Genomic DNA, 13,414 nt, shown 5'->3' with positions numbered 1-13,414 from the left:
TCGGGCATGGTGCCTTCGCTCCGCTACCGCTTCGCTCGGCACACTTTACCGTTCCAATCGTAGTCCACGTGGATCGTTAAGTATGAAAAAATTCAAAAAAAGAAAAAAAATGAGAAACTCATGTCGACCTTTAGACCTGTCGACCTAGAAACCCTGTCGACCTATAGTGGTCGACATAAACATTGTCGACCTAGACACTGTCGATCTTCAGACCGGATCCCGTGCTGCTGTAGGGCCCCGTGATTCAAAAAAGTTTGGGACCCACGGTCCTAGTCATTATTCTCAAAGCAGAGGTTGTTTTCCACCGATATGTGTTAATGTCTTCAGGTGCTTATTGCGCTTTGGCAGTAGGAACGGGTGTAATGGTTAGCATTACTGCCTCACAGCACTGAGGTCATGGGTTCAATTCCCACCACGGCCCTAACAGTGTGGAGTTTATATGTTCTTCCCGTACTTGCGTGGGTTTCCTCCGGGTACTCCGGTTTCCTGCCACAATTCAAAAATATACTAGTAGGTTAATTGGCTCCCAACTAAAATTAACCCTAGCGGCGTGTGTACGTATGCATGGGCAGGCTGGATGGGCCAAGTGGTTCTTATCTGCCGTCAAAATTCTGTTTCCTCTTACGTCCTAGAGGATGCTGGGGACTCCGTAAGGACCATGGGGTTTAAACGGGCTCCGTCTATAGACATGGGCACTATAAAGAACTTTTAGTATGGGTGTGCACTGGCTCCTCCCTCTATGCCCCTCCTCCAGACCTCAGTTAGATCTTGTGCCCAGAGGAGATAGGGTGCATTTCAGGGTTCTCTCCTGAGTTTCTCTGAAAAGACTTTTGTTAGGTTTTTTATTTTCAGGGAGCACTGCTGGCAACAGACTCCCTGCATCGTGGGACTGAGGGGAGAGAAGCAGACCTACTTAAATGATGGGCTCTGCTTCTTAGGCTACTGGACAACATTAGCTCCAGAGGGAGTCGGAACACAGGTCTTACCCTGGAGTTCGTCCCGGAGCCGCGCCGCCGTCCTCCTTGCAGAGCCGGACAAAAGAAGCCGGGTGAGTATGAGAAGTAAAGAAGACTTCAAGGCGGCAGAAGACTTCAGACCTTCACTGAGGTAAGCGCGCAGCGGTAACGCTGCGCGACATTGCTCCCACACAACACACACAGTGCAGGCACAGATGGGTGCAGGGGGGGGGGTCGCCCTGGGCAGCAATAAACCTCAAGGGATGGCATAATAGACTAGTTGACTGCGGAGGCAGTAAATAGTTTAACCCCCGCCATTTTTTGAGAATCAGAGCGGGACCGAAGCCCGCCGCTGGAGGGGGCGGAGCTTGTTCCCTCAGCACTAACCAGCGTCATATTCTCCATGAAGCTGCAGAGAACGCTGGCTCCTCGGACTCTCCCCTGCTGAACAAGGCTCAGAGGGCTGAAAAAGAGAGGGGGGGGGGGGGGGGGCACAATTACACGCAGTGAGTGGGAAAATCAGTGTTGATATATAAAAAGCGCTATCTGGGTTTATTCCAGTGTCAGTTTGGCGCTGGGTGTGTGCTGGCATACTCTCTCTCCAAAGGGCCTGGTTGGAGAATTGTCCCCTTATAGTTATATCCCAGTGTGTGTGGGGTGTCTGTACGTGCGTGTCGGCATGTCTGAAGCGGAAGGCTCATCCAAGGAGGAGGTGGAGCAGATGAGTGGTGTGTCCCCGTCGGTGGTGCCGACTCAGGAATGGATGGATATGTGGCATATGTTGACTGCAAGTGTAGCATCATTACACAAGAGACTGGGCAAAGCAGAATCCAGGGAGTCGACAGGGTCAATCCACGGATTGGGCAGACTCGCAGGGCCCGTCGGGGTCTCAGAAGCGTTCCTTGTCACAAATAGTGGACACAGATACCGACACGGATTCTGATTCCAGTGTCGACCTATGATGAAGCAAGATTGCACCCCAGGGTGACAAAGTATTCAGTGTATGAATATTGCAATAAAAGATGTTTTGCATATCACTGATGAACCCTCAGTGCCTGACACGAGGGTGCACATCTTTAAGGGAAAGAAGCAGGTAGTAAACTTTCCCCCGTCTCATGAACTTAACGAGTTATGTGAAAAGGCTTGGGAAACTCCAGATAAGAAACTGCAGATTCCCAAGGGTGATGTGATGTTTGGGGATGGTATCGCGGACCTGGTTTCCACAGCTACCGCGGGTAAATCTACCTTTTTACCTTTTGTTCCCCAACAGCAAAAGAAACCTCCACAGTATTAGATGCAATCCTTTCGGTCGCATAAGTCCAGAAGAGGTCGGGGCTCCTCTTTCCTCGCCAGAGGTAAGAGAACACCTGCTTCGGCTAGTTCCCAGGAGCAGAAGTCCTCCCCGGCTTCCGCTAAGTCCACCGCATGACGCTGGGGCTCCCCTACGGGAGTCCGCACCGGTGGGGGCACGCCTTCGACTCTTCAGCCAAGTCTGGGTTCGGTCAGTCGTTTATCCTTGGGTGAGGGAAATTGTTTCCCAGGGCTACAAGCTGGAATTCGAGGAGGTGCTCCCGTACCGGTTTTTCAAGTCTGCCTTACCAGCTTCTTCCCCAGAGAGGGAGGCAGTATTAGCTGCAATTCAAACGCTGTGTCAACAGCAAGTGATTGTCAGGGTTCCTCTGAGCCAACAGGGAAAAGGATATTATTCCACCCGTTTGTGGTCCCGAAGCCGGATGGTTCGGTCAGACCCATTTTAAATCTAAAATCCCTAAACCTGTACTTGAAAAGATTCTAATTCAAGATGGAATCGCTCCGAGCTGGAATATCCAGCCTGGAAGGGAGGGATTTTATGGTGTCGCTAGATATAAAGGATGCTTACCTTCATGTCCCCATATATCCCTCTCATCAGGAGTATCTGAGATTCGCTGTACCGGATTGTCATTACCAGTTTCAGACGTTGCCATTTGGGCTTCCCATGGCCCCGAGGATTTTCACCAAGGTAATGGCGGAAATGATGGTGATCCTGCGAAGGCAGGGTGTCACAATTATCCCATACTTGGACGATCTCCTGATAAAGGCGAGATCAAGAGATCAATTGCTGAAGAACGTGTTGCTCTCCCTGAGAGTGCTCCAACAGCACGGTTGGATTCTCAATCTGCCAAAGTTGCAATTGGTTCCAACAACTCGACTATCGTTCCTAGGCATGATACTGGACACGGAACGAAAGAAGGTTTTTCTCCCGTTGGAAAAAGCCCAGGACCTCCAGAACATGGTCAGAGACCTGCTAAAGCCAAAAAGTGTGTCAGTTCATCAATGCACTCGAGTTCTGGGAAAAATGGTGGCCACATACGAGGCCATCCCCTTCGGCAGGTTTCATGCGAGGACGTTTCAATGGGACCTTCTGGACAAGTGGTCCGGGTCCCATCTACAAATGCATCAAAAGATAACACTGTCCCCCTGGGCCAGGGTGTCTCTTCTATGGTGGCTGCAAAGTGCTCACCTTCTAGAGGGTCGCAGGTTCGGCATTCAGGACTGGGTTCTGGTAACCACGCACGCGAGCCTCCGAGGATGGGGAGCAGTCACCCAAGGAAGGAATTTTCAGGGACTGTGGTCAAGCCACATAAACGTGCTGGAATTAAGGGCCATATACAACGGCCTTCGACAAGCGGAGGGTCTTCTTCGCAACCTACCGGTTCTGATTCAATCAGACAATGTCACAGCCGTGGCTCATGTGAACCGCCAAGGCGGGACAAGGAGCAGAGTCGCGATGGCGGAATCCACCAGGATTCTTCGCTGGGCGGAAAATCACGTAAGCGCTCTGTCAGCTGCCTTCATTCCGGGAGTGGACAACTGGGAAGCAGACTTCCTCAGCAGACATGATCTCCATCCAGGAGAGTGGGGACTTCATCAAGAAATCTTTGCAGAGATAACTGGTCTCTGGGGAATTCCTCAAATAGACATGATGGCGTCACGCCTCAACAAAAAACTTTGGAGGTACTGTGCCAGGTCCCGGGACCCTCAGGCAGTAGCAGTAGACGCCCTGGTGACACCATGGGTGTTTCAGTCGGTCTGTGTTTCCTCCTCTTCCCCTCATTGCAAAAATTTTGAGGATAATAAGACAAAAAAAGAGTACAGTCAATACTCATTGTTCCAGACTGGCCTCGAAGGGCCTAGTACTCAGATCTTCAGGAAATGCTCACAGAAGATCCTTGGCCCCTTCCTCTCAGGGAGGACCTGTTGCAGCAGGGGCCCTGCGTATTACAAGACTTACTGCGATTACGTTTGACGGCATGGCGGTTGAACGCTGAATCCTAGCTGGGAAAGGTATTCTGGAGGAGGTCATACCTACTCCTGATAAAGGCTAGGAAGGAGGTGACGGCGAAACATTATCACCGTATCTGGCGGAAATATGTCTCTTGGTGTGAAACCAAGAATGCTCCTACGGAAGATTTCCATCTGGGACGTTTTCTCCACTTCCTACAGACAGGAGTGGATATGGGCCTAAAGTTAGGGCTGAAATCTGTACCTTAACAGAGCCTATCTATATTCTTTCAGAAGGAATTGGCTTCTCTACCAGAAGTCCAGACTTTTTTGTAAAGAGAGTGCTGCACATCCAGCCTCCTTTTGTGCCCCCAGTGGCACCCTGGGACCTTAACGTGGTGTTACGGTTCCTTAAATCTTGCTGGTTTGAGCCCCTTCAAACGGTTGAATTGAAATTTCTCACCTGGAAGGTGGTCATGTTATTGGCCTTGGCATCTGCAAGGTGTGTGTCAGAATTGGCGGCCTTGTCTCACAAGAGCCCCTACTTGATTTTTCATGTGAATAGAGCGGAATTGAGGACTCGTCCTCAATTTCTACCTAAGGTGGTGTCTTCATTTCATATGAACCAACCTATCGTGGTGCCTGTGGCTACGAGTGACTTGGGGGACTCCAAGTCCTTGGATGTAGTCAGGGCCTTAAAAATTTATGTAGCCAGAATAGCTAGGAAAACAGAGGCTCTGTTTGTCCTGTATGCAGCCAACAAGATTGGCGCACCTGCTTCAAAGCAGACTATTGCTCGCTGGATCTGTAACATGTTTCAGCAGGCTTATTCTTAGGCTGGATTGCCGTTACCAAATTCGGTAAAGGCCCATTCCACTAGGAAGGTGGGCTCTTCTTGGGCGGCTGCCCGAGGCGTCTCGGCATTACAGCTTTGCCGAGCAGCTACTTGGTCGGGTTCAAACACTTTTGCAAAATTCTACAGGTTTGATACCCTGGCTGATGAGGAATATGTGTTTGCTCATTCGGTGCTGCAGAGTCATCCGCACTCTCCCGCCCGTTTGGGAGCTTTGGTATAATCCCCATGGTCCTTACGGAGTCCCCAGCATCCACTAGGACGTTAGAGAAAATAAGATTTTAAACCTACCGGTAAATCTTTTTCTCCTAGTCCGTAGAGGATGCTGGGCGCCCGTCCCAGTGCGGACTGGATCTGCAAGACTTGTATATAGTTGTTGCTTACATAAGGGTTATGTTACAGTTGCAATCTGTCTTGGACCGATGCTGTTATTTGTTCATACTGTTAACTGGTTATGTATGTTCCAGGTTACATGGTATGATTGGTGTGGGCTGGTATGAATCTTGCCCTTAGATTAATAAAATCCTTTCCTCGTATTGTCCATCTCCTCTGGGCACAGTTCTCTAGCTGAGGTCTGGAGGAGGGGCATAGAGGGAGGAGCCAGTGCACACCCATACTAAAAGTTCTTTATAGTGCCCATGTCTCCTGCGGAGCCCGTCTATACCCATGGTCCTTACGGAGTCCCCAGCATCCTCTACGGACTAGGAGAACAAGATTTACCGGTAGGTTTAAAATCTCATTTTCTGATCGGTGGTGTTACGTATAAGAAGCTGTAAAAACCCACTCTCCCCTTTCTCTATCGTCCTAGTGGATGCTGGGGTTCCTGAAAGGACCATGGGGAATAGCGGCTCCGCAGGAGACAGGGCACAAAAGTAAAGCTTTCCGATCAGGTGGTGTGCACTGGCTCCTCCCCCTATGACCCTCCTCCAAGCCAGTTAGATTTTTGTGCCCGGCCGAGAAGGGTGCAATCTAGGTGGCTCTCCTAAAGAGCTGCTTAGAGAAAGTTTAGCTTAGGTTTTTTATTTTACAGTGAGTCCTGCTGGCAACAGGATCACTGCAACGAGGGACTTAGGGGAGAAGAAGTGAACTCACCTGCGTGCAGGATGGATTGGCTTCTTGGCTACTGGACATCAGCTCCAGAGGGACGATCACAGGTACAGCCTGGATGGTCACCGGAGCCTCGCCGCCGGCCCCCTTGCAGATGCTGAAACATGAAGAGGTCCAGAATCGGCGGCAGAAGACTCCTCAGTCTTCTAAAGGTAGCGCACAGCACTGCAGCTGTGCGCCATTTTCCTCTCAGCACACTTCACACGGCAGTCACTGAGGGTGCAGGGCGCTGGGAGGGGAGCGCCCTGGGAGGCAAATGAAAACCTATTTGGCTAAAAAATACCTCACATATAGCCTCCGGGGCTATATGGAGATATTTAACCCCTGCCAGAATACACTAAAGAGCGGGAGACGAGCCCGCCGGAAAAGGGGCGGGGCCTATCTCCTCAGCACACAGCGCCATTTTCCTTACACAGCTCCGCTGGTCAGGACGGCTCCCAGGTCTCTCCCCTGCACTGCACTACAGAAACAGGGTAAAACAAGAGAGGGGGGGCAAAATAGTGGCAAAAATTATATTATAAAAGCAACTATACAGGGAGCACTTATTATAAGGCTATCCCTGTCATATATAGCGCTTTTGGTGTGTGCTGGCAAACTCTCCCTCTGTCTCCCCAAAGGGCTAGTGGGGTCCTGTCTTCGTTAAGAGCATTCCCTGTGTGTCTGCTGTGTGTCGGTACGTGTGTGTCGACATGTATGAGGACGATATTGGTGTGGAGGCGGAGCAATTGCCAAATATGGGGATGTCACCTCCTAGGGGGTCGACACCAGAATGGATGCCTTTATTTATGGAATTACGGGATAGTGTCAACACGCTAAAGCAGTCGTTTGTCGACATGAGACGGCCGGACAATCAGTTAGTGCCTGTCCAGGCGCCTCAAACACCGTCAGGGGCTGTAAAACGCCCTTTGCCTCAGTCGGTCGACACAGACCCAGACACAGGCACTGATTCCAGTGGCGACGGTGACGAATCAACCGTATTTTCCAGTAGGGCCACACGTTATATGATTTTGGCAATGAAGGAGGCGTTACATTTAGCTGATACTACTGGTACCACTAAACAGGGTATTATGTGGGGTGTGAAAAAACTACCTATAGTTTTTCCTGAATCAGAAGAACTAAATGATGTATGTGATGAAGCGTGGGTTGCCCCCGATAAAAAGATGCTAATTTCAAAGAAGTTATTAGCTTTATACCCTTTCCCGTCAGAGGTTAGGGCGCGCTGGGAAACACCTCCTAGGGTGGATAAGGCGCTCACACGCTTATCTAAACAAGTGGCGTTACCCTCTCCTGAGACGGCCGCACTTAAAGATCCAACAGATAGGAGGATGGAAAATATCCAAAAAAGTATATACACACATACAGGTGTTATACTACGACCAGCTATAGCGTCAGCCTGGATGTGCAATGCTGGAGTAGTTTGGTCAGAGTCCCTGATTGAAAATATTGATACCCTGGATAGGGACAATGTTTTACTGTCTTTAGAGCAAATAAAGGATGCATTTCTTTATATGCGTGATGCACAGAGGGATATCTGCACACTGGCATCACGGGTAAGTGCTATGTCCATTTCGGCCAGAAGAAGTTTATGGACGCGACAGTGGTCAGGCGATGCGGACTCAAAACGGCATATGGAAGTTTTGCCGTATAAAGGGGAGGAGTTATTTGGAGTCGGTCTATCAGATTTGGTGGCCACGGCTACAGCCGGGAAATCCACCTTTTTACCTCAAGCTACTCCCCAACAGAAAAAGACACCGACTTTTCAACCGCAGTCCTTTCGTTCCTTTAAAAACAAGAGAGCAAAGGGATATTCATATCTGCCACGAGGCAGAGGAAGGGGGAAGAGACACCAACAGGCAGCTCCTTCCCAGGAACAGAAGCCCTCCCCCGCTTCTACAAAAGCCTCAGCATGACGCTGGGGCTTCTCAAGCGGACTCGGGGGCGGTGGGCGGTCGTCTCAAGCATTTCAGCGCGCAGTGGGCTCACTCGCAGGTAGATCCCTGGATCCTGCAGATAATATCTCAGGGGTACAGGTTGGAACTAGAGACAGATCCGCCTCGCCGTTTCCTGAAGTCTGCTTTACCAACGTCCCCCTCCGAAAGGGAGACGGTTTTGGAAGCCATTCACAAGCTGTACTCTCAGCAGGTGATAGTCAAGGTACCTCTTCTACAACAGGGAAAGGGGTATTATTCCACTCTATTTGTGGTACCGAAGCCGGACGGCTCGGTAAGACCTATTCTAAATCTGAAGTCCTTGAACCTGTACATAAAGAAGTTCAAGTTCAAAATGGAGTCACTCAGAGCAGTGATGGCGAACCTGGAAGAAGGGGACTTTATGGTGTCCTTGGACATCAAGGATGCGTACCTCCACGTTCCAATTTACCCCTCACACCAGGGGTACCTCAGGTTCGTTGTACAAAACTGTCACTATCAGTTTCAGACGCTGCCGTTCGGATTGTCCACGGCACCTCGGGTCTTTACAAAGGTAATGGCCGAGATGATGATGATTCTTCTTCGAAGAAAAGGCGTATTAATTATCCCATACTTGGACGATCTCCTAATAAGGGCAAGGTCCAGAGAACAGCTAGAGAGGGGATTAGCACTGTCTCAAGAAGTGCTAAAACAGCACGGCTGGATTCTGAATATTCCAAAATCCCAGTTAATGCCGACAACTCGTCTGCTGTTCCTAGGGATGATTCTGGACACGGTTCAGAAAAAGGTTTTTCTCCCGGAGGAAAAAGCCAAGGAGTTGTCCGAGCTTGTCAGGAACCTCCTAAAACCAGGAAAGGTGTCTGTACATCAATGCACAAGAGTCCTGGGAAAAATGGTGGCTTCTTACGAAGCAATTCCATTCGGCAGATTCCATGCACGAATTTTCCAGAGGGATCTGTTAGACAAATGGTCAGGGTCGCATCTTCAGATGCACCAGCGGATAACCCTGTCTCCAAGGACAAGGGTATCTCTTCTGTGGTGGTTGCAGAGTGCTCATCTATTGGAGGGCCGCAGATTCGGCATACAGGATTGGATCCTGGTGACCACGGACGCCAGCCTGAGAGGCTGGGGAGCAGTCACACAAGGAAGAAACTTCCAGGGAGTGTGGACGAGCCTGGAAACGTCTCTTCACATAAACATTCTGGAACTAAGAGCAATCTACAATGCTCTAAGCCAGGCAGAACCTCTGCTTCAAGGAAAACCGGTGTTGATCCAGTCGGACAACATCACGGCAGTCACCCATGTGAACAGACAGGGCGGCACAAGAAGCAGGAGTGCAATGGCAGAAGCTGCAAGGATTCTTCGCTGGGCAGAGAATCATGTGATAGCACTGTCAGCAGTGTTCATCCCGGGAGTGGACAACTGGGAGGCAGACTTCCTCAGCAGACACGACCTTCACCCGGGAGAGTGGGGACTTCATCCGGAAGTCTTCCACATGCTGGTAACCCGTTGGGAAAGACCAATGGTGGACATGATGGCGTCTCGCCTCAACAAAAAACTGGACAGGTATTGCGCCAGGTCAAGAGATCCGCAGGCAATAGCTGTGGACGCGCTGGTAACGCCTTGGGTGTACCAGTCGGTGTATGTGTTTCCTCCTCCTGCCTCTCATACCAAAAGTATTGAGAATTATACGGCAAAGAGGCGTAAGAACGATACTAGTGGTTCCGGATTGGCCAAGAAGGACTTGGTACCCGGAACTTCAAGAGATGATCACGGAAGATCCGTGGCCTCTACCTCTAAGGAGGGACTTGCTTCAGCAGGGTCCCTGTCTGTTTCAAGACTTACCGCGGCTGCGTTTGACGGCATGGCGGTTGAACGCCGGATCCTAAAGGAAAAAGGCATGCCGGAAGAAGTCATTCCTACTTTGATTAAAGCAAGGAAGGAAGTAACCGTGCAACACTATCACCGCATTTGGCGAAGATATGTTGCGTGGTGCGAGGATCGGAGTGCTCCGACGGAGGAATTTCAACTGGGTCGATTCCTACATTTCCTGCAATCAGGATTGTCTATGGGTCTCAAATTGGGATCTATTAAGGTTCAAATTTCGGCCCTGTCTATTTTCTTTCAAAAAGAATTGGCTTCAGTTCCTGAAGTCCAGACTTTTGTTAAGGGAGTGCTGCATATACAGCCTCCTGTGGTGCCTCCAGTGGCACCGTGGGATCTCAATGTGGTTTTGGAATTTCTAAAATCTCATTGGTTTGAACCACTAAAAAAGGTGGATTTAAAATATCTCACATGGAAAGTGACCATGTTACTAGCCCTGGCTTCGGCCAGGAGAGTGTCAGAACTGGCAGCTTTATCTTACAAAAGCCCGTATCTGATTTTCCATTCGGACAGGGCAGAACTGCGGACTCGTCCGCATTTTCTCCCTAAGGTGGTGTCAGCTTTTCATCTGAACCAGCCTATTGTAGTGCCTGCGGCTACAAGTGACTTGGAGGACTCCAAGTTACTGGACGTTGTCAGAGCATTAAAAATATATATTGCAAGGACAGCTGGAGTCAGAAAATCTGACTCGTTGTTTATATTGTATGCACCCAACAAGATGGGTGCTCCTGCGTCTAAGCAGACGATTGCTCGTTGGATCTGTAGCACAATCCAACTTGCACATTCTGTGGCAGGCCTGCCACAGCCTAAATCTGTAAAGGCCCACTCCACAAGGAAGGTGGGCTCATCTTGGGCGGCTGCCCGAGGGGTCTCGGCATTACAACTTTGCCGAGCAGCTACGTGGTCAGGGGAGAACACGTTTGTAAAATTTTACAAATTTGATACTCTGGCTAAGGAGGACCTGGAGTTCTCTCATTCGGTGCTGCAGAGTCATCCGCACTCTCCCGCCCGTTTGGGAGCTTTGGTATAATCCCCATGGTCCTTTCAGGAACCCCAGGATCCACTAGGACGATAGAGAAAATAAGAATTTACTTACCGATAATTCTATTTCTCGGAGTCCGTAGTGGATGCTGGGCGCCCATCCCAAGTGCGGATTATCTGCAATAATTGTACATAGTTATTGTTAACTAATTCGGGTTATTGTTAGGAAGCCATCTTTCAGAGGCTCCTCTGTTATCATACTGTTAACTGGTTTTGATCACAAGTTGTACGGTGTGATTGGTGTGGCTGGTATGAGTCTTACCCGGGATTCAAAATTCCTCCCTTATTGTGTACGCTCGTCCGGGCACAGTACCTAACTGGCTTGGAGGAGGGTCATAGGGGGAGGAGCCAGTGCACACCACCTGATCGGAAAGCTTTACTTTTGTGCCCTGTCTCCTGCGGAGCCGCTATTCCCCATGGTCCTTTCAGGAACCCCAGCATCCACTACGGACTCCGAGAAATAGAATTATCGGTAAGTAAATTCTTATTTTCCTCTACTATGCAAGGAGCTTGGTGACTGGCTTATACTGAGGGATCAGGTTATACTGTCCTGCGGACAAGCAGGACCCAAATGATTCTAGGGGAAAAAGTACTGAAATTTTTTTGCGCCCGTAATGCTTAATAGACCATAGATGCCGCAGAGTGTTCATGGTCTCCAATGCTGGTATCTTGTCAGTTTGTACACAATATCTATTATATTATAGAGCTCTGTAATTTCTCTAATGTCCTAGTGGATACTGGGATGACGTTAGTACCATGGGGTATAGATCGGGTCCGTTGGAGCCTGGCACTTAAATCAACAGTGTGTGCTGTCTCCTCCCCTCCTAGCAGACTCTGTTTAGAAAAATGTGCTGAAGGAGCCGGGTGCATTTCTCTGGAACTCCAGAGTTTTCTCCAGAAATTTATGCTACTTTATTATTTTCAGGCAGCGCTGTTTGGCAACCAGTCTGCCTGCCTCCTATAGAGTTAATGGTTTGTATCCCCGCTGACAGGACATTAAGCTCCTGAGGCGCTGTTTCACATAACCCCAGGGTGTGCGCACACACTGACAGCATGCCGCCACCCCTAACATGCTGAAGGTGCGGTGAGTACAAACACCGGGGTCCCGGTTAGCGGGTCCATGGTGACAATGGCGGCATAAGGGTACGGTGGTCTCCCGGCTGTGGGCTGCGGTGCCTGCTGCGTACACCTACACTGGCGCTAATAAAAACGTTTTTTTCAGCTCCTTCTTTTACACAAAACCAGCTATAAAGCCAGTATAATCTGTGAGGGACCGTGTGCCATTGAGGGGGCGGGGCTTCCCAGAGAGCGGGACCAGAGGCTGAAAGGCGCCATTTTCTGCTGCTGCTGACTGCCAGGCTGCATGCAAGAGCTGCTCCTCCACAGACCCCGCTGAATCACCAATTGTACTGGTACCAGGGGGCTTTATAGAGAGGGGGGAGCATATAGGCAGTGCTGACACCGCTGCTGTGCAAACAAAATATATAGAGATATATAGATAGATATACCCAGCGGAGTGCTGCTCCCAATCCTCTGTGTCACTCCTTACAGGCTGTTTCACTAACTGTTGTCACTGCACTGTGTGTATTCACCAAACTGTGTTTTTTTCTGCAATAAGAATGTCTGGGAAAAAGATTGCGTGTCCTTTACACCTTCTCCAGGGGGTCCCTCCGGTGTACCCAGTGTTCTCTGCCTTCACAAGGTAGCAGTATGCAGAAACCTGAGTGGTTAAAATCCTTCAAAACCACGATTACTAATATAAATACAGAGCTGGCTACCGCCAGACAGGAAAGGCAGACTCTTAAACAATCTGTAGATAATTTTTTAGTTAAAGCTGCTGACCACAGACAGGCTCCTCAGCCCCCTCTGGTGGTCTCTCATAAATGCACACTCCCACAGGTGCTCCAGTCTGATACCCCTTTTCCACTAGCTCTTAGAAACACGGGTAAATGCGCGGGGGCGCGCATTTACCCGTGTTTTTCCCTAGTGGAAAAGGGTTCCCCGGCAAATTCCCGGATCAAGTGATCCGGGAATCCTACCCGGGTAGCTAGCCGGGTTGAACACGTGTTCAACCCGGCTAGCTGTCTAGTGTGAACGGGTGCCGTGTCGAGGCGACACGGCTCCCGTTCACAGTGTATAGGGAGGGCGGTGCTGGGAGACCATGTGATCTCCCAGCACCGCCCCTGCCGCGTCAGTAGTAGCGTCACCAACCCGGCAATATGCCGGGTTGGTGAGCGCTGTTCAAAAGGGGCTGTAGCACGGACCCGTGCTTTTAGTGGAAAAGGGGTATGACTGATACTGACATGCAAGAGCTGGATGTGGAAGATAACAATTCTCTGTCCCCGGGGGTTGAGGCCCTGATTTATGCTATTAGGAAAGTCCTC

This window comes from Pseudophryne corroboree, chromosome 10 (assembly GCF_028390025.1).
Source record: "Pseudophryne corroboree isolate aPseCor3 chromosome 10, aPseCor3.hap2, whole genome shotgun sequence".
Classification (NCBI taxonomy): domain Eukaryota; kingdom Metazoa; phylum Chordata; class Amphibia; order Anura; family Myobatrachidae; genus Pseudophryne; species Pseudophryne corroboree.
The sequence above is the reverse complement of the archived record's forward strand: the minus strand, read 5'-3'. Positions refer to the sequence as shown.